Genomic DNA, 19441 nt, shown 5'->3' on the forward strand with positions numbered 1-19441 from the left:
AATTGTAAGTAGAATTTTTAAAGAGGTTTTAGAAGCCATGGATGGCTTGTCAAGAGACATAATAATACTAAGAGATCCTAAATTCAAGGAAATTCCTTCACAAATTGCTAATGATACCAAATATATGTCACATTTTAAGGCGATTATTTATGGATATTGTTGTTCCTTATGTTATATTCTATAGTAATAATTGACAATCTCATCAATATCTCATATCATAATAAATGTTTTCATTTTAGGATTGCATTAGAGTAATTGATGGTACTCATATAGATGTTATAATTTATGAAGAAAATCAATTGCATTATAGAGGAAGGAAAGGGACACCCACAGTTAATATATTAGCGACATGCAATGTTGATTTGCTTTTTACATATGTGCTAAGTGGTTAAGAGGGATCAGCTCATGACTCTCGTATTTTCCTAGATACAATTGGGGACCCAAGTCTAAATTTTCCAAAACCTCATCCGATTAAATTTATTCATTTTAGTTAATATTTTATTCTTATTTGTTTGTTCATATTCATTTTAATTTTAAAATAAAGGCTTTTTAATTTTGTGGCTATATTTGGTCATACTTAGGCAAATATTACTTAGCAGATAAAGGGTACCCTGAAAGACAAGGCTACTTGACATCTTATCATAAAATAAGGTATCACCCATCAGAGTTTCATGGTGCAAATCCAAAAGGGGCAAGAAATTTTCAATCCGGCCCATTCATCCTTAAAAAGTTGTATTGAGAGAGCATTTGGCATTATAAAGGTGCAGTGGAAGATTTTAGTGAAAATGTCAATATATTCGTGTCAAAATCAAAATAGAATAATTTGTGATACATTTGCATTACTTAACTACATTAGATTAAGTAAAGTTCTTGATCCAGCATTTAAGGTCATAGATGGAGAACCAAATTTTATTCCTCCCGAAGCATTTTCGGATGTCGAATACATTTCCACTTAAGAAGTTGATCGTATGAGTACTAATGAAATGACAAAAGTTCATAAAGACATCACTACTAGTTTGATGGCAACTAGACAACAACATTGTGTTTCTTAAATATTTGTTTTTATTACTTGTTTGGATATGTATCAATTTCTTGAATATTTATGCACTCTTAATTTATTTTCAATTTACTTGTGTAAAATGATTTCTTATGCAAATTTATATTAATTGAAATATGTTACTTGACAAAATTATTCGAGCATGGCATAATTATCACTAATTTACATACTAAGAACATGACATAATTATCATTAAGAATATAGTTTACAATTATATTGATACATTATTAATATTTATTAATTTCCACAAGGTTAATATTTGCAAATAAGGAACTTAAAAATTTTATTTATTTAAAATTTTATAAATTATTCGCTAATTAATTTCCATAATAGATGTTTTAATTCCTTGGTAATAGTGTTTTATTTCAATAATTTCACCCAATAAATACTAAAGTATTGAAAATAAATAAATACTTAACAATAAAATATGTCATATCCTTATTTGTCATTTTACATATATCAACTTTCAGCTACCAGTTAAATTTTACCAAATACTTTTAAATAAACAGTTAATAGAATCAGTTTATCAAATCAACCACTACAATTAGCTATCAACTATCATCCAATTGCCAAACCTGGTCCATATCTTTGTGTTAAATTACAAATTAAAATAAATTTTAAAAAATTAATTACAAATATACAATATTTTTAATACAATCATTATATATAGTAGATTATTAAATTATGACACAGATCACGATAGGAATAAAATAATTTTATATAATAAATTAAAATTTTATCACACATGCATGTAAAAACTACATATTTAAAGCACATGTGTAAGTTTTGATACAAGTTCATTCAATGTTAATAGTTATGAATTTTTATCTTATGGGATGAAAATCAAACGAAGTCGGCTACACTTTTTTTTTTAATATTAATCTCATTAAATATTCTTATCATATCTCGTTATTTTTATTTTTGATACAATACATTTGAATTCTTATTTTCCTGCACTGATAACAATATTAATACTAATCGAACTAAAATTCAATAAGCCAAGTACACTTAAATAATACACAAATAAATTTTAATAGAAGCAACGCAATTTTTTGTTCAATCAAAGCACAAACCCTTCCTTAGTTAACAGGCCTGCAACTCAACAAATCCTGACCTCATATCTTTAAATCAAAATATGAAGTTTGAGGCGCACCCTTTTGATAAATGAGTCTACTTTTGATGGGCTAGTTTGGATGCAATGCAACACTTCTTTTTATATATATATATATATAAAATGGAATCCAATAAAAGGACTCCAATACTTAAATAAGATATGTAGGGGAAGAAAGAAAATCTGAGTCACACATTTCATTAATTTTCATTTAATTGGCTCAACCCTTCATTCCAAATTTGATTTCACTTTGAGATATATAGATGGATCTCATCCAAATTATTATTTTAAAAAATATATATATTTCAAGTAATTTCTTGATCAATTTGTTATCTCATCGTAAATCAAGATGAAGAAATTCCAACACTCGCATTCTAAGTAAGGAATACAAGCAAGGCTGTGTACATGTCTGAGGCTAGCATGACATAAATATAACAATAACAACATGAACTACATATGCTTCGGTGCCATTGATTGCGTTCTTAATTTAAATCCGAGAGCATTACAATTTCTGGTTTTATATCTGAAAGGATCACGCCAAGAGAGGAGACTAGAGAAGTAGATTTAAACCTCTTTGTTTATTACATGATACTTAGCAGAATAGTACGACTTGATTTAGAAAAATGCATGCAAACATTATTTCAAACAAGCAAACAAACTTCTGGGGTTTTGATTTGGCTCTTAAAGTAGTAGCTAATCCCATTAGTATCGAGATAAAAGGTACTTAACCACATTCTTTTATTCTATATTTCAGAAATAAAATAAAATTTAATTTTACTATAAATAACAAATGACAAATTCAAACATCATTCGAACATTACTTCGGTTGTTGTCCCATCAGAATTTGGATTGAAGATTCTTCACCATTTTCCTATCCAAATTAAAAGCCTTGGCAAGAATATCAGCATTAATGGAAGGGTCTGAGCCAAATACTGCATTAGCGATAGTGATAAACCCTGGGTTTTCACTGCTAAGACCAGCAAACGTGATAGCATAGGTGTTCCCTATGTTGTACTGAAAGTGAATGAGACCCACAGGAAAAAAAAAGACATCTCCGGGATATAGGACTTTAGAAATCAAACGATTATCTGGATTTGATGTAACGAAACCAATATGGAGTGTGCCTTCCAGAACAACTAGAATCTTTGAGGCACGAGGGTGAGTGTGAGGAGGGTTCAGGCCACCGTTAGGTGCATAGTCAATTCGAACCATAGATATCCCCAATGTGTGAAGTCCTGGCATTTGTGCAACGTTAACAGGTGTGACAGTTGATCCAAATGTGTTGGATGTGTTTTTGCGGATATGGAGACTTGAAAAGTAAAAGTCATCTGCTTTGCCAAGCTTTGCATCTTTGCAGAATTTTCCGTTGACAAACACTGCATGAAAGCAAGAAATGTTCGTCAATACCAGAAGAAAAAGAAAAAAAAGATGAGTTTATGTTACTAAAACTTGAGTATAAATGTCGAATATATGGATGGGATAGATACGAGTGTGAAAGGTCTTAAGATTCATATCTCATATGTTAGAATTAAGTGACCCGAATCTATATTTAAATAAAATACAGTGGTAAAATAAAATAAAAGAAGAATCCATATAGAATTACACTTTTTTATTTTATTTTAGAATAAGGTTTTTTAAACCTTATTAAATTCCATCTATTTGATATTGATTAGAATAAGGTGTTTCAGTCTTACTAGAATATGGCTTTACAAGCCTATAAATAGACATAGTCCATTCCTCTTGTAATTATTCGAATTTGACATAGTGAATTTTCTTCTCCTCTGCCCGTGGTTTTTTCTCGAAAGGGTTTCCATGTAAAAAATTGTGTGTTCTTTATTTTATTTTATTTTTACAAATTGGTATTAGAGCTTCCTGGTTGTTCATCTCGATCACGGTAATGGCATCTTTGAAGTATGAAATTTCGCTGTTGGATCGCAACACTAGATTTGCGTTGTGGCAGATTAAGATGCAAGCAGTTCTTGCGCAGATGGATCTGGAGGATGCCCTGCTAGGGATAGATAAGATGCCTTCGACATTAACAGATGAAGAGAAGAAGCGTAAGGATCGAAATGTGTTAACACAATTACATCTGCATTTGTCCAACGAAATTTTACAGGATGTGATGAAAGAGAAAACCACCACTGCATTATGGAAGAGGCTAGAACAAATATGTATGTTGAAAACTCTAACAAGCAAGCTGCATATGAAGCAGCGTCTTTATGCTCATCGTTTGGAGGAAGGTGCGTCTGTACACGAACACTTAACAGTGTTTTAAGAAATTCTCTCAAACTTGAAGGCCATGGAGGTTCAGTATGACAAGGAAGATCTAGGGTTGATTCTAGTTTGTTCGTTGCCCCCGTCTTATTCAACCTTTAGAGACATGATGATCATGAAACTAACTAAAAATTCGACTAAGGCAAGCGCACCTATCGAACAGTAGTATAGTTATGGTGAGAAAGGAAATATCGTATCCATGAGGACTAAAAGTACTAGTAATTATTATCTTTTTATTATCTAGCCTAAGAACTAAAAGGTGTTTTTAAACTAAACTAATTTTCTAATATTATGACAGAGATGAAAGTTGGAAAATACTTTAGAAAAACTAATGGAGAAGACAATACCTAAGAAAGAATACACCTAGACTTCACTTATTACCTTTGACTTAGACAATTTATTCACTTGACTTATTCTATAGGAATCCCTGATTTATGTTAATATCTCTTTCGAGACTAAAAACAACTGACTCTAGGTTGATTAATTGAAATCTCTTTCTAATTAAAACCCCTATTGTCACATTAACTCGATCTATGGATTCCCTTATTAGATTTGACTCTAATCCGGCAGATTTATATCATCCTATCTCTAGGATTGCATGCAACTCCACTTAATTATAAATGATCTACTCTTAAATAGGGACTTTTCCTCCACTGAATAAGCACATTAAAAACTTGAATTAATATCCTAAAATATTAAAGCAAGGATTAAAACTCACAATTAAGAATAAGAACAAGTTTTTATCATAAAACTCAAAAAATAATAAAATCTGTCTTAGGTTTCATCTCCCTTAGGTATTTAGGGAATTTAGTTCATAATAATAATGGAAAACATTTCAAAGTTTGGAAAACAACAAAACATAAAGAAACCCAAATAACTTTTAGGAGATTGAGTGGAAGTCTTTAGTCTTGATGTAGATCCTGCCTCCGAGGTGATTTTGATGGCTTTCCTTAGGTATTTTATGCCTTCTACTCTCCATGTCCCCAATAATCCACTTCTAGGGTGTTTATATAGCTTTAAAATGCTTCCAAACCCTCAAAAGTGGCCTTTTTCTAGTAGAACTAGACTTGGGCTCGACAGGGACACGGCCGTGTGCCACGCTCGTGTGCAAGTGCTCAAGCCATATGTAATTCTGAGTTGATTTCTAGTCGACACGGCCATGACACACGAGCGTGTGGTCTGTCTGTGTGCCTCACATGAGCATATGGTTTACCCGTGGTGGAAGTGCCTATGCCGTGTGAAACACTATTTTAAGCCTAATTTGTCTGTTTTTGGCCCGTTTCTTGCTCTTTTTGCTATTCTAAGTTCTCCTGAGTGTAAAACATGAAATTAAGGATTAGGAGCATCAAATTCACTAAAACCAAGGAAAAATCATTCATAAATATGCCAAGCATGGGGTAAAAATATGTATAAATTACGGTTTATCAAGACACGATATTATATAGCCGCGAGTCTCTCACAGTTGATGAGGTTTATGATTCTTTGACCTCGTATGATAAGATGAAGCATCTTGTGGTTAAACACGACTCTCAGTGAGAGGGTCTTATTATTCGCGGAAGACAAGATCGGAATGCTGATGATGATCGTGGAAGGACACAAGAACGGAATCCTCGCAGTAAATCTAAGGGTAGATCAAAGTCTTCAAACAGAGGTAAAACTTATAACTTCTGCAAGAAGAAAGGGCACATTAAATCTGAGTGCTATAAGCTACATAACAAGATTAAAAGGGAGGCTACAAATCAAAAGGGAAAACAACCAGAAAATTTCGATGAAGCTGATGTTGTAGAAGATTACAACAATGGTGAACTTCTAGTCGATTCGGTTAACAATTATAAAGTGAGCGAGAAGTGGATATTTGATTCATGCTGCACTTTTCACATGAGTCCCAATCAGGATTAGTTTACAACTTACAAAATAATGTCTGAAGGTGTTATTTTGATGGGAAACAATGCTTCGTGTAAAATCGCAGGTGTTGGAATAATTAAAGTTAAGATGTTTGATGGAGTTGTCAAAACACTTAGTGATGTACGACATGTTCCAGAATTAAAGAGAAATTTAATTTTATTGAGTACTCCTGATTCAAAAAGGTACAAATACACAGCTGAAAGTGGGGTTTTAAAGATTTCCAAAGGTTCCTTTGCTGTGATGAAAGGGCAGAGAAAGACTGCCAAGTTATATGTTTTGCAGGGTTCTACTGTTACTGGTGATGCAACTGTCGCTTCCTCTTCTTTGTCAGATGATGATATTATTAAACTTTGGCATATGCGCCTAGGGCATATGAGTGAGAATGGCATGACAGAATTGAAGAGGACTTCTTGATGGGCAAGGAACTTGCAAACTGAATTTCTGTGAGTACTGTGTTTTTGGGAAGCAAAAGAGAGTTTGATTCACCAGAGTAATCCATAACATGAAGGGAGCATTGGAGTATATTCATTCTGATCTGTGGGGGCCATCTAGAGTGCCTTCAAGAGGTGGAGCTAATTATATGCTAACTTGAAGCAGAAAAGCGATACGTTTTTTGCATTTAAGTATTGAAAAATTATGATTGAAAAACAAACGGGAAAATAAATAAAATACCTCCGCACAAACAATGGCTTAGAGTTCTGTTCTGATGAGTTTAATATATTGTGCAAGTCAGAAGGGATTGTGAGACACTTGACAGTTCGCCATACTCTACAGTAAAATGGCGTTGCAGAATGAATGAACAGAACAATCATGGAGAAGGTTCGATGTATGTTGTCAAATGCTAACTTACCAAAGTCGTTCTGGCCTGAAACAGCCTCTACTGCATGTTTTTTGATCAATCGATCCCCATCCGTTGCCATTGAGAAAAAGACTCCACAAGAGGTATGGTCTAGTATTCCTACTAATTATTCTAATTTAAAGATCTTTGGGTGTCCTGTGTATGCTAAAATTGAAACCAAGATCTATTAAATCTGTTTTTCTTGGTTATAAAGCTAGTGTAAAAGGGTAAAAGTTATGGTATCCTGAAAATAGAAAAGTTATGATTAGTAGAGATGTTGTTTTTGATGAAAACTGCTATGCTACCTAACTTATCCCTTAAAGGCTCTTCCAATAAATAAAATCAAAAGTAGGTGGAGTATCAGATTAATACAGAGTTGACTCCTCAAGCCAGTACAAAAATTAATAATAGAGTTGCTTATTCACCGCAATACTCTATTGCCAAAAACAGAACTAGAAGAGAAATTAAACCTCTAAAAAAGTATGCCGACGCTGATTTAGTTGCTTATGCTTTAAATGTTGCTAAAGATATAGATACGAATCAAGAGCCATCTAATTATTCTGAGGTGGTTAGTTGTGAAGACTCAGAAAAGTGGATGTTTGCTATGCAAGAGGAGATAGAATCACTCCACAAAAATAGAACATAAGATCTTGTGAAACTTCCTAAAGGTAAAAAAGGTTGTTCGTTGTAAATAGGTGTTTAAAAAAAAAAGAAGGAACTCCAGGAGTTGAAGAACCTAGATATAAAGCAAGGTTTGTTGCAAAAGTACAGTCAAATTCAAGGAGTGGACTTCACAGATGTGTTCTCCCTAGTTGTGAAGCATAGTTTGATTTGAGCTTTGCTTGGTATTGTGGCCATGCATGATTTGGAGCTTCAGCAGTTAGATGTAAAAACTGCATTTTTGCATAGAGAACTTGATGAGGATATTTACATGCAACAACCAAAGGGTTTTACAGTCTCAAGAAAAGAAGACTATGTTTGCTTACTGAAAAAGTCCCTTTACGGTTTGAAACAGTCACCAAGGCAATGGTACAAGAGGTTTGATTCTTTATGACTTCTTATGATTTCAAAAGAAGTAGTTTTGACAGTTATGTTTACTTTAAGAAAAACAGTGATGGTTCTTTTCTGTATCTACTTCTTTATGTTGATGACATGTTGATAGTAGCAAAAGATAAATGAGAGATAAGAAAGGTCGAAGCCCAACTAAGTGAAGAATTTGAGATGAAAGATTTGGGACCAGCAAAGAAGATACAGATTCTCAGGGATAGAAAAGCAAGTAAATTGTACCTAAGTCAGAAGGGGTGCATTGAGAAAGTTCTTTGCAGGTTCAATATGCAGAGTGCTAAGCCTGTTAGTACTCCTTTAGCAGCCCATTTCAGACTTTCATTGGCTTTGTCTCCACAATGAGATGATGAGATTGAGTACATGTCACATGTTCCATACTCTAGTGCAGTGGGATCTCTCATGTATGCTATAGTTTGTTCATGTCCAGATTTATCATATGCAGTTAGTGTAGTTAGCAGATATATGACGAATCCCGGTAAAGAACATTGGAATGCAGTTCAGTGGATTTTAAGATACTTACGAAGTACTACTAATTTTTGCTTACAGTTTGGAAGAACTAGAGATGGAGTCATTGGGTATGTTGATGCTGATTTTGTTGGAGACCTTGATAGAAGAAGATCTCTCACAGGTTATGTCTTTATAATTGGAGGTTGTGCAATCAATTGGAAAGCCACATTGCAAACTATAGTCGTTTTGTCTATCACTGAAGCTGAGTACATGGCGATTACTGAGGCTTGTAAAGAAGCTATTTGGTTGGAGGGACTCTTTAGTGAACTCAATGAAGACCTTCAAATTAGCACAGTATTTTGTGACAGTCAAGGTGCCATCTTTCTTACAAAAGATCAAATGTTTCATGAGAGAACAAAACACATTGATGTTTGGTATCATTTTATTCGTGATATTATTGCTCGTGGTGATATTGTTGTGAGCAAAATTAGTACTCATGAAAATCCTGCAGATACGATGACTAAGTCACTTCTTATAACCAAGTTTGAGCATTGCTTAGACTCGGTTGGTGTTCATTGTTGAAGTTAAACCCTTAAAGGGTTTTATGGAAGAGGTGGAGAACTTGTTCGTTGAGAGTTCGCGATGAAAAACTTGTTCATTGAAAATTCGTGTCAAGGTGGAGATTGTTAGAATTAAATGACCCGAATTATTATTTAAATAAAATACAGTGGTAAAAAAAAAGAATCCATATAGAATTACACTTTTTTTTTATTTTATTTTAGAATAAGGTTTTTTAAACCTTATTAAATTCCATCTATTTGATATTGATTAGAATAAGGTGTTTCAGTCTTACTAGAATATCGCTTTACAAGCCTATAAATAGACATAGCCTATTCCTCTTGTAATTATTCGAATTCGATATAGTGAATTTTCTTTTTCTTTAGCCGTGGTTTTTTCCGGAAAGGATTTCTACGTAAAAATTTGTGTGTTCTTTATTTTATTTTATTTTTACACTGTAAATGTTTGGATGTTCATTAGACACAAACACAAGTAGCTCAAGAAAAATGAAAGTATTTGAAGAGAAGACATACCAGAGCCCTTGGGATCATTAATGGCTACGTACAAAAGTCCTGAAGAGGGCTAGGATCAGAGGCAAAGGTCAAAGACGATGCAAGAGCCAAGATGAAAATGGCTACGAAAATCTGAAGGGCTTCCATTTTTTGTATATGGTAGAATTATAACTTAGATTCTTAATTCTATTTCTTTGAGAGGCTCTGCATGAATGAATGGCCATTTATAGGTTGAAGTCATTGAATTAGTCTATGATTTTGGCTTATTTTATTTCATTTCTTTAATTTGTACCACATCCAACAGTACGTGCATACTGAAACAGAAGAATCGTTTTTTAATTACTTTTTGTATCATTCTTCAGCAGGCCTGCATGAATTAATCTTCATTTTTCTCAAATTACGACTTATTGAAACAAAAGAGTCTTTTATTTTCTTTTTTCAGTAATTAGATGATTTGTCTTTTTCTTTCTTGAAATTTGGCTCCGGCAGGATTGGGTCAATTAAAGCTAATTAAACAATGGGCTGCTGGCTTTTTCTGGATTGAGGGTGACTCAAACAGAATCTGAAAATCATGTTTGATCCTGATTTTCATGACTCATACATTACGAGACACAGTTTATACTAAAGAATATTATATATATTTATTATCATTTATAATTTCAAACAATAATTAATGCTTTTGGTATCATTCATATAGTTTTATAGTTCATGTTGAAGTTTTGTGATTATTTTTTTCTTACAATGTTATCTTTAAGATTTGAAGTTATATTTTCTTTATAAATACTATATATCTTATTACTACATTCAACACAATTAATGAATGCTTTGATTCTTAGTAGGATAAGGAATTTGGTTCCATCAAAATCTGCCAATGTGGACTGATATCACATGTACATACAAAAAAAGTCGCTTTTGAAGAAATAACATAATAGCATTTTCTTGGTTGAGAATAGTGGAAGGACAAGCCTCTTTTGATGGCCCATTTTACTCCAAGGAAAGGAAAATAGAATTGAAATTTGAGAATTCGTTGATTTTGTATTCTAATCCCAATTGCAAATGGATTTTTATTCACAGAAGTTTTATTACCTTGTTTGGAAATTTTTTATATCTGCGGCTTTTACCTAAAGAGTAATACCATATAAATTTATTTGTATAATACATAATTTAAATTCAACTCACTTATCTAATATTATTTTTATAAATAATTTTAAATATTTTTCACTAAGACTTACCCATAAAAGCTTAGTTGCAAACTGAACAACTTGTTTACAACAATTTTACTAAAAGTAAGTTCCTAATTAGAATGGATTAGTGTTTTCTCAATCTCATCCTTACAGTAAAAATAAGCCTTCTCTTAAATAAGTATAAAACGACTTCTTTAATTACAATAAATGTGAATATCTAATTCTTTGAATTTAACTTAGTAAAAGTCTTCAACATCGAATGAACTAAAAAAGATCTTCTCAGTATAATTTTCTTGACAAATCAAATTTCTTTAAATAAGAAAATACGATCACATTGAAAGTCTTCAAAATAACCTTACTTTTATTTGACTTTCTCTACAAGTTTACTTCATTAGAGTGCTGTTAAAAATTTACAAAAATACGCATTTAAAGAGTTCTATAATTTTGGTAAAAAATACCAATTAAATATGACAAGTTACATTGGCCAACCAAATATAAGCTAAATTACAATGGGAGTTATATCTAATTCATATAACTAACAATTTTTTTATTAAAAAAAAAAAAAAAACTAAAAGCACATTCAATCAAGGTAAAACCCTGTCATTCCCCCTTAATCTATTAATTCAATTATTATCATAATTATTGTGATCAAACATTTCCAACCACCTTTTTTTCATCCGGCGAGAGAATGGTGTTAAAATCCTCGATGGCCATCCATGAAAAAAGCCCTGGCGGAATAGACAAACTCAAATCCCTCCAAAGGAATCTTCTTTTCTGCCTATCAAGACTACCATACACAAAGGTGATAAAGATCGACTGTGATTGGAGAATGGAGCAAATGCGAACCAGAATAAATTGGAGATGATTTCAAATCACCTCTACATCAATTGATTCTTTCTAGCCTAACTAAATACCTCCAGAAAAGCCAATTGCTTTCACTTGATGAAATTTTTCAGAAGATTGACTATGTCCGGTTTGTATTCTATACTGTACTCACGAAAGACTCGTGAGAATTTTAGATTCGCACACCCCTGCACATTCTAGGATAAGATAGATAAATTCATAACGTTATCTACCCATTCCCCTTCTTTTGTTGACAAGTTCTTAACAACTTGCCTATCCAATTCTAATGAAATAAGGTTTGCTGTCATTTTCATAGTTTCAGCAAAGGAAACTCGAGAACTTTCGGTGGCCTTAAATCGATTACCCGGAACCTTTAAAGTTTTATTGATTTTCCACCCTCCTTTCGAGCCGAAAGCTTTGACTCCACTCCTTCTACCATTAACCATAATGGGATGATTTTTGGAGATAGCCAAATTGCCTCCAACCGCCTCTCCTGATAAATTCGAGTGGGTGTTCTCCTTAAATACTACCGCTGTGTGATTTTTAGCATCCAAAATCCCTTCCTTCACAACCATCGACTTCCGTCACCTCCTCAAAAGTCAGAATAAAATGTAAAAAATGATCCTTTCGGAGCCCGCTAGGGATTAAAGAAACCATATCCACGTCGCATGTAATAGTTTTAACTGGAATAATAGGAGGAGAAACTGGAACAGATTTACCTGAGGCAGCAATCAGATGGACCTCCCTTATACTATCCAAAGAGATGCGAAAACCTTCTGTAGGGCTTGAAGGACCCGCTCTAGCCGTCACCTTAATTTCAAAAACATTGGATGGCCCAACACCTTGACCGTTTGCAGCCTTGGCCTCTGTTAAAAATTTAACAGATGGCTCCAGTCCACTATTATGTCCAATAGGAAATTGGCCCTTAAGAGGGCTTTTGGATTTGGGCTTTTGAACCTGGCAAAAACTAAAAACCTCCACCGACTGGCCCAAAGTCTCATTTCTCGATCCTTCAACTATAGAAGTTTGTCTTATTTGAGACTTTCCCAAATTTTTAGTCATAATTCCTTTTCCATGCCTATTTAGATCCGGTGTGAATTCCTTCCCCAGATTTTCCTTCAACATTTCAGAATCTAAATTTTTTAAAGATTGAAACCTCGATCTCGATGATAATTTATCATCAAATCCAAACTTTCCTAATTTGTTAGCTACCAAGTATTTTCCTGAATGATTTTGGAACAACCTCCTTTGGCAAAGCGGGTGTTATTAAAACATGTGGACAAGAATCCTTATTATGCCCATAACACCCACACAAGAAGCATACACCAATAGGCTCTCGTACTCAATTCTTTGAATATTTTCATTGATTAGAACTTTTGAGATCAAAGGTTTATCCAGATTTACGTAAACTTCCATACGTGCATATCATACCCTCGCCCTAATGTCTGTGTTAAAATCCAACTTAGTTACTTTGCCAACTATTCCTCCTACTCCCATAGAACCTCTTTTTTTGTAAATATAACTGGGAAGACCTGGGAACCAAATCCAAGTTAGAATCATATTGGGGTTAAGGTAGCGTTGGGTTAAAGTCAATTGTCCAGTGCTGAACTGTTAAGTATTTCCCAAAAATAAGTCACGATCTGTAACATCTCGAATTAGGGTTTAGTCAAAACAGTGATTTTGAGACCACAAATTTGAGGTAGAAATAATTATTTTATGATTATTATGAGGTCTATGGTATGATTTCATGCTTGTGTAAAAATTTCATGAAGAAATTTTATGGATAAAGTGTCCAATTTGACATTTAGGACTAAATTGAAAAAGTTGCAAAATGTGAGTTCTAGAAGCTTTAAGCATGAAATTGCCATGGATTATTAATTAGAGGTCCTTAAATAGCAATTTTCCCAATTTCTATTTTTATGCACAAAAATGGGCATGAATAGGAAAATTTTGAAAGAAAGGCCTTAAAAGCATTTTTGTCATTTCGTTAATAAAAGAATAAAAAGGGAAAATAAGTCAAAAACCGTGTCCATCTTCTCCCACCTTGGCCAAAAATCTCAAGGGTTCCATAGCTATGGTTTCTTCAACTTTCAAGCTTAATAGTAAATGCATCCTAGCCCCGTTTTTAATACTTTTACATTTTTGAAACCTTCGTAACCCGATTTGTCTATTTCTAGTCATATTGAAGTAAGGTTCATATTTGAAATTTGACCCATGCATGACATGCATGATTTTTGATGTTTAATGGAAGAATATGAATGTTTGGTGTGTGATAAACATCTTGTACTAAGTGATTTCTAGTGAAAATGGCTAAAAAGGACTTATTTGTAAAGTTTATAAAATGAGTAGTAAGATGTATGATTTAATGAGAAATGTGGGCTGCTATGAGCATGTACGGCTAGGCTTGGGTAACAAAGAAAATGAACACATTTCATTTTATGAGCCTAGGGACTAATTTGTAAATATGTGAAAATTTAGGGGTAAAATTATAATTTTTCCAAATTATGATTTATTGACTGTTTTGAACAATGTGATAATTAAATATGTAAAATTTTCTAGTATAGATTAAGAAAAATAAAGTCCGGACCTAAACCGAGGAAAGAACAAGGTTGTGGATTAAATCGAATAGTTAGCCATATTTTGGGTACCAAGGTAAGTTTGTGTGTAAATAATGCAACGTTACATTATTTTGTATTTAATGCTTTAATATTGCATAAATTGTGTAAATGTCTTGGTGGATTTAATTAATGATGACTCGATGAGAATTCGATGAAGTTGATGCCTTGAAATCCTGATTTGAACTTTGGGAATAGTTAGGATACAAATGTCATCACATTAGGGTTATCTTTGATCCCATGTAAGACCATGTCTGGGACATGGCATTGGCATCGATATGTGATCCCATGTAAAACCATATCTGAGATATGGCATTGGCATCGATATGTGATCTCATGTAAGACCATATTTGGGATATGGCATTGGCATCGATATGAGACATTATGTAAGATCATAGCTAGGCTATCGGGTTCGATCTGTGATCCCATGTAAGACCATATCTGGGATATGGCATTGGCATCGATATGAGACATTGTGTAAGATCATAGCTAGGCTATCGGGTTCGATCTGTGATCCCATGTAAGACCATATCTGGGATATGGCATTGGCATCTTACTATGTTTATGAGAATTCGCGAATATCCTTTAGTATTCTAAGTGGTTCAACGGGTAATTTAGAGATTGTGTCAAAGAGATGACAAGGTATGATCATGTTGAAAGGGTACAAGTATGTACACAAAGCTTATAAATATTGAGCTTATGAATCAATGAGACCTCGATAAGAAGCGAATGAATGATTCATGATTATGCGTAATATTGTACACTATGTAATTGGTATGATTCAAAATGTATCTATAATATTTGATTACATTGTAATAAATTATATTATGTTACGTGTATAATAATGCATGGTTAATGTTGTTAATTAAATTACATGCAAACTTACTAAGCTTTATGCTTACTCCCCTTTTCTTTCCATTTCCTTATAGTGTCGCCAAGCTAGCTCGGGGTTTGAAGGACGTCGGAGCTCGATTCACACTATCAAACTAATCTTTTTGGCGTTGTGGATTTAAGTATTTTGGGTATGGCATGTATAGGGACTTGGTAATTTTGTTATATGTCATATTGGGTTAGCCAAACGTGTTGGCTTATAATGATTTGATGATTCATTTTGTCTATGGCCATGAGATATGGCTCATATTAATTATGGGGATGTAATCCTACTTTTATATGCATGCATGTGCTAAGGTCATTCATGATGTGGTTAAATTTATTTGGCATGGATGAATTATGGATATGACCATGGACATTTGATGATGGAATTGTGAGTAAATGGCATAATAACGACTATGGCATGAATGTATAAAATGGAAGTAAATTGATGTTGCATAATATATGTGATTTGATAAGCTTGTTTTGAATAAAATATGGAGTCTTAAACAAGTATCAATTGACAAGAAGTTGATATGCATGAGTCATGTTTATGAATGTATAAGTGTTCATTCATGCCATATAGAATGTCATTGAAATGTGTAAGTGTGCATGTGTTATTGAGGGTGACAAAATGGCTTGGAAAATAGCCTTAAAGTTGTCCACACGAGTAGACACACGGTCTGCCCCATGGGCGTGTGATCTGGCCGTGTGTCCCCTGCACCCTAATAAATGCAAAATAGAATGCCCAGTAGTAAACACACGGGCAGAGACACGACCGTGTGTCTCAGCTGTGCGAAGGACACGGCCTTAGGACCTGGGCGTGTTTCCAGGCCGTGTGAAGTCTGCACTTAATTTTTGGAATTTAATTAGCCACACGGCCTAGCACACGGGTGTCTGACTTGACCGTGTGACCCTAATTGTGTTGATGATGTCATAAATAGAGAGCTACACGGGCTGAGGACACAGGCGTGTCCCAAGCCACACGGGCTTGTGACCCTGTTTCCGATGAAAATTTTTCTAAGTCTTCCAAATATTTTCAAAGTTCTCGGTTTAGTCCTGAACCACTTCCAATGTATGTTTTGGTCCTCGTAGGCCCGTAATAGGGACGATATGCATATGCATGAAAGGTTTTAATTTGGGAAAAATTTTATGGCCTGGTTTTGTATGATTGTTTATGTTTAAGTCCGGTAGCGCGTCGAACTCTCTCCTAGCATCGGATACGGGTAGGGGCTGTTACACAATCCCTGTGATAATATTTTATTATAATCATCAGGACTTTGAAATTTAGGTAAGAAAGAGCCATTTTCAATGTCCATCAATTGAAAAGGCTTGGATGGCCTCCAAATTCCATAAAGTCTGTTTTGCAAAGCCACAAACCCGATATTTCTTCTCAACAAATTGAGAACCACTGAAGTGGACATTTCCTTGACAAGAAATTGATGTATTCTTTTTGAGAATTCAAGATAGAGGGAATACCATTAACTACTAACTTCTTAACATCCCATTTAAGGAAAGAAAATTCAACCCCACTCACTCCATTTTGTTCAAGAGAACCTTTTCCCAATACCAAATCCTTCCAAGATAGAGTTAGTGTTGGCGCTAAATCCACAACCATCACATCCTTTGGATTAGTCACCGACTCTTTAAAATGGACCTTCTTAGTACTCGAATCAGCAGGAACAACCATCACATCCTTTAGATTAGTCACCGACTCCTTAAAACGGACCTTCTTAGTACTCGAATCAGCAAGAGGGTTATCTCCTTTACCATTCTTTATCACAAAGAGAAATCAAATTTTCCATTTTTTCCAAGCTTAAAATAACTTAAACTTTATTGATATGAAATAATTTATTTATTGTTCACATTGTTTAAATTTAATTAATAACTTACATTCATTAATTAATAATTAAAATTAAGTTAGAAACTAAGTATAGAAATAAATTTTCATGCAATCTGTTAGTTCTTTAAATTCATTTTAATGTCACTTGTTATGTTTTAAAATTAAAGTTAGGGTAAATTACACCAACAATCATTCAACTTTGAGGTAGCTAACAAAGCAATCACCTAGGTTCCATTTCAGTCGCTCAATTTTTGAAAAATAACAAAACAGTCACTAACGTTATAAAAAAGTGACAAAATAGTTAGTGATTAACAGTTTCCATTAGTGTTAAGTTAACTGCTGATGTGGCTAGTTAACTTGCCACGTTGGATATCCACAGTAGAAACCCACCCAATTTAAGAAGAAATTGAAAAAAAAATCCTAAATAACAAAGGAGGAGGAGGAGGAAGAGGAGGAGGAAGAGGAGGAGGAGGAGGAGAAGAAGAAGAAAAAGAAGAAGACTGTAAAAAAAGAGAGTCTTATTTGCCTAATTTGGCGGGGTTTGATTCTTTGCCATTAAAACACCATGTCTTTACTCTTCTTCTTCTTGGCTCTCTTCCACTGTAACCTTCCACCATTGAAACACCATGTCTTTTCAAGATGTAATGCAACCACCAAATAGATAAATCCCAGCTTCATTAAAACACCCAAAAACAAAGATAAAATTTCTTTTAGACTTGAATCAAGGAAAAAGAAAAAAAAATTGACCCAACGATTGAACTAGGGAGTTGAATAAATTTGAAAAAGACCCAGAAAAGAAAATCTTGCAAAAAGTGGGTCATTTCTTCAAAATTTGAAGATTTGAACATTACCTGCCATGGTCAAAAGTGATGAGAAGCTTGGGTAAATTGCCTTCCCCTTATGTTACTGTGACCCCCAAGGAAACAACAGTTTGAAGCTGCAACAACCATGCCTGAGTAACTGTTGAAGAATATGAAGCAATTGGGTTAAAGCTTTGGCCTTAGATAGTTACCTTTGAAGTTTGGAGGAATCACTTGTAGAGATGCAGTATGGGATTGATTTGAAAACTAGAGGCATCTCCTTTATTTCTCTTCTCCTTTTTCTTCTTCTTCTTCTTCTCCTTTTCTTCTTTTTCTCTTCTTAAACCATAAATTGGTACTATTATGGCTATTAAATTGGTGGTAACCGGTCAGCTAGAGGGTTTTTTGAAACTAAGCACGGCGTCATCTGCCATGATGTCTATGATGGAAAACGACAAAAAGGATTGTTTTGTCACTTTTCCAAAGTTGAATGACTGAAATGAAACTAAGGTGATTGTTTTGTCAGCTACCTTAAAGCTGAGTGACTGTTGGTGTATTTTACCCTTAAACTTATATATTATTTTTAATTTTATAATCACATTATTAACGAAATATTACAAAAATATTTTTAAAAATAAAAAATTAAATGTAATTAAGAGAATTAGTTACACATTATAAAAAGAAGAAGATAAACTACCTATTTAGCCAATCGAATTTATCTGCGTTTTATTTAAAAAGTATTAGAATATATAAAGATATATAAAGTAATAAAAAATTATAAAAAGATTATGCAAAGCAAATTACTCGACATATTTCTAAAAACTAATTTCATAAATAGCCAGAAATTTTGCGTTTACAATCTCTATCATTAACTGAGTATACACTTTTTACAGTTAATGCCACAATCTTGTGTTTTACAACTAAGAAAACATTAATTACAAAATTGTATCTAAAAACTAATTTCATAAATACTTAGTAATTTTGTTTCATCAAGAACTTCAACTAGTATCTTTGTAACATTCATCTTTAAAAAATCCATCAAGAGTTGCAAATCAACCAAAGTTATATATATACAGATCTGTATTTAATTCCTGGCTCGATATAACCTAGACTTGGTTCATCACATAAGTCAATTATCGACCTAGAAAAAAAAAATGAAGATTTTGATATACCATCTGCCATGAAGTTCCCAACTAAAACTATGAATAAAAAAACCAATATGAGGGGAAAACGATTATATATTTAGTAGTTTACAAAAAGAAAAAAAAAGAAGTTAAAGCCTTCATGATTTATTTTCTTCCATTAATTCAAATCCTTGAGGTTCATCTCCAATGAAGGTTTCCAAGAATGATATATGTCGAGTACTTTGCTCTACATCATTATTTTTATATATAATTTTTTGAGGATTTAATCATTTGTTGATTTTATGTATTTTCCATTTTTAAATTTTAATTTATATTTTCTTAAATTTTAGAATCATGACTAAATTAGTATAATGTGTAAATATTAAGGATTGAAT

General features: G+C 33.3%; 1 pseudogene; it reads right to left on the reverse strand.

Annotated features, from left to right (window-relative positions):
* Window positions 1-3005: 3005 nt before the first annotated feature.
* LOC108463447 (germin-like protein subfamily 1 member 7) lies at window positions 3006-9914 on the reverse strand (annotated as a pseudogene).
* Window positions 9915-19441: the final 9527 nt, after the last annotated feature.

Source organism: Gossypium arboreum, chromosome 13, assembly GCF_025698485.1.
Source record: "Gossypium arboreum isolate Shixiya-1 chromosome 13, ASM2569848v2, whole genome shotgun sequence".
NCBI lineage: Eukaryota > Viridiplantae > Streptophyta > Magnoliopsida > Malvales > Malvaceae > Gossypium > Gossypium arboreum.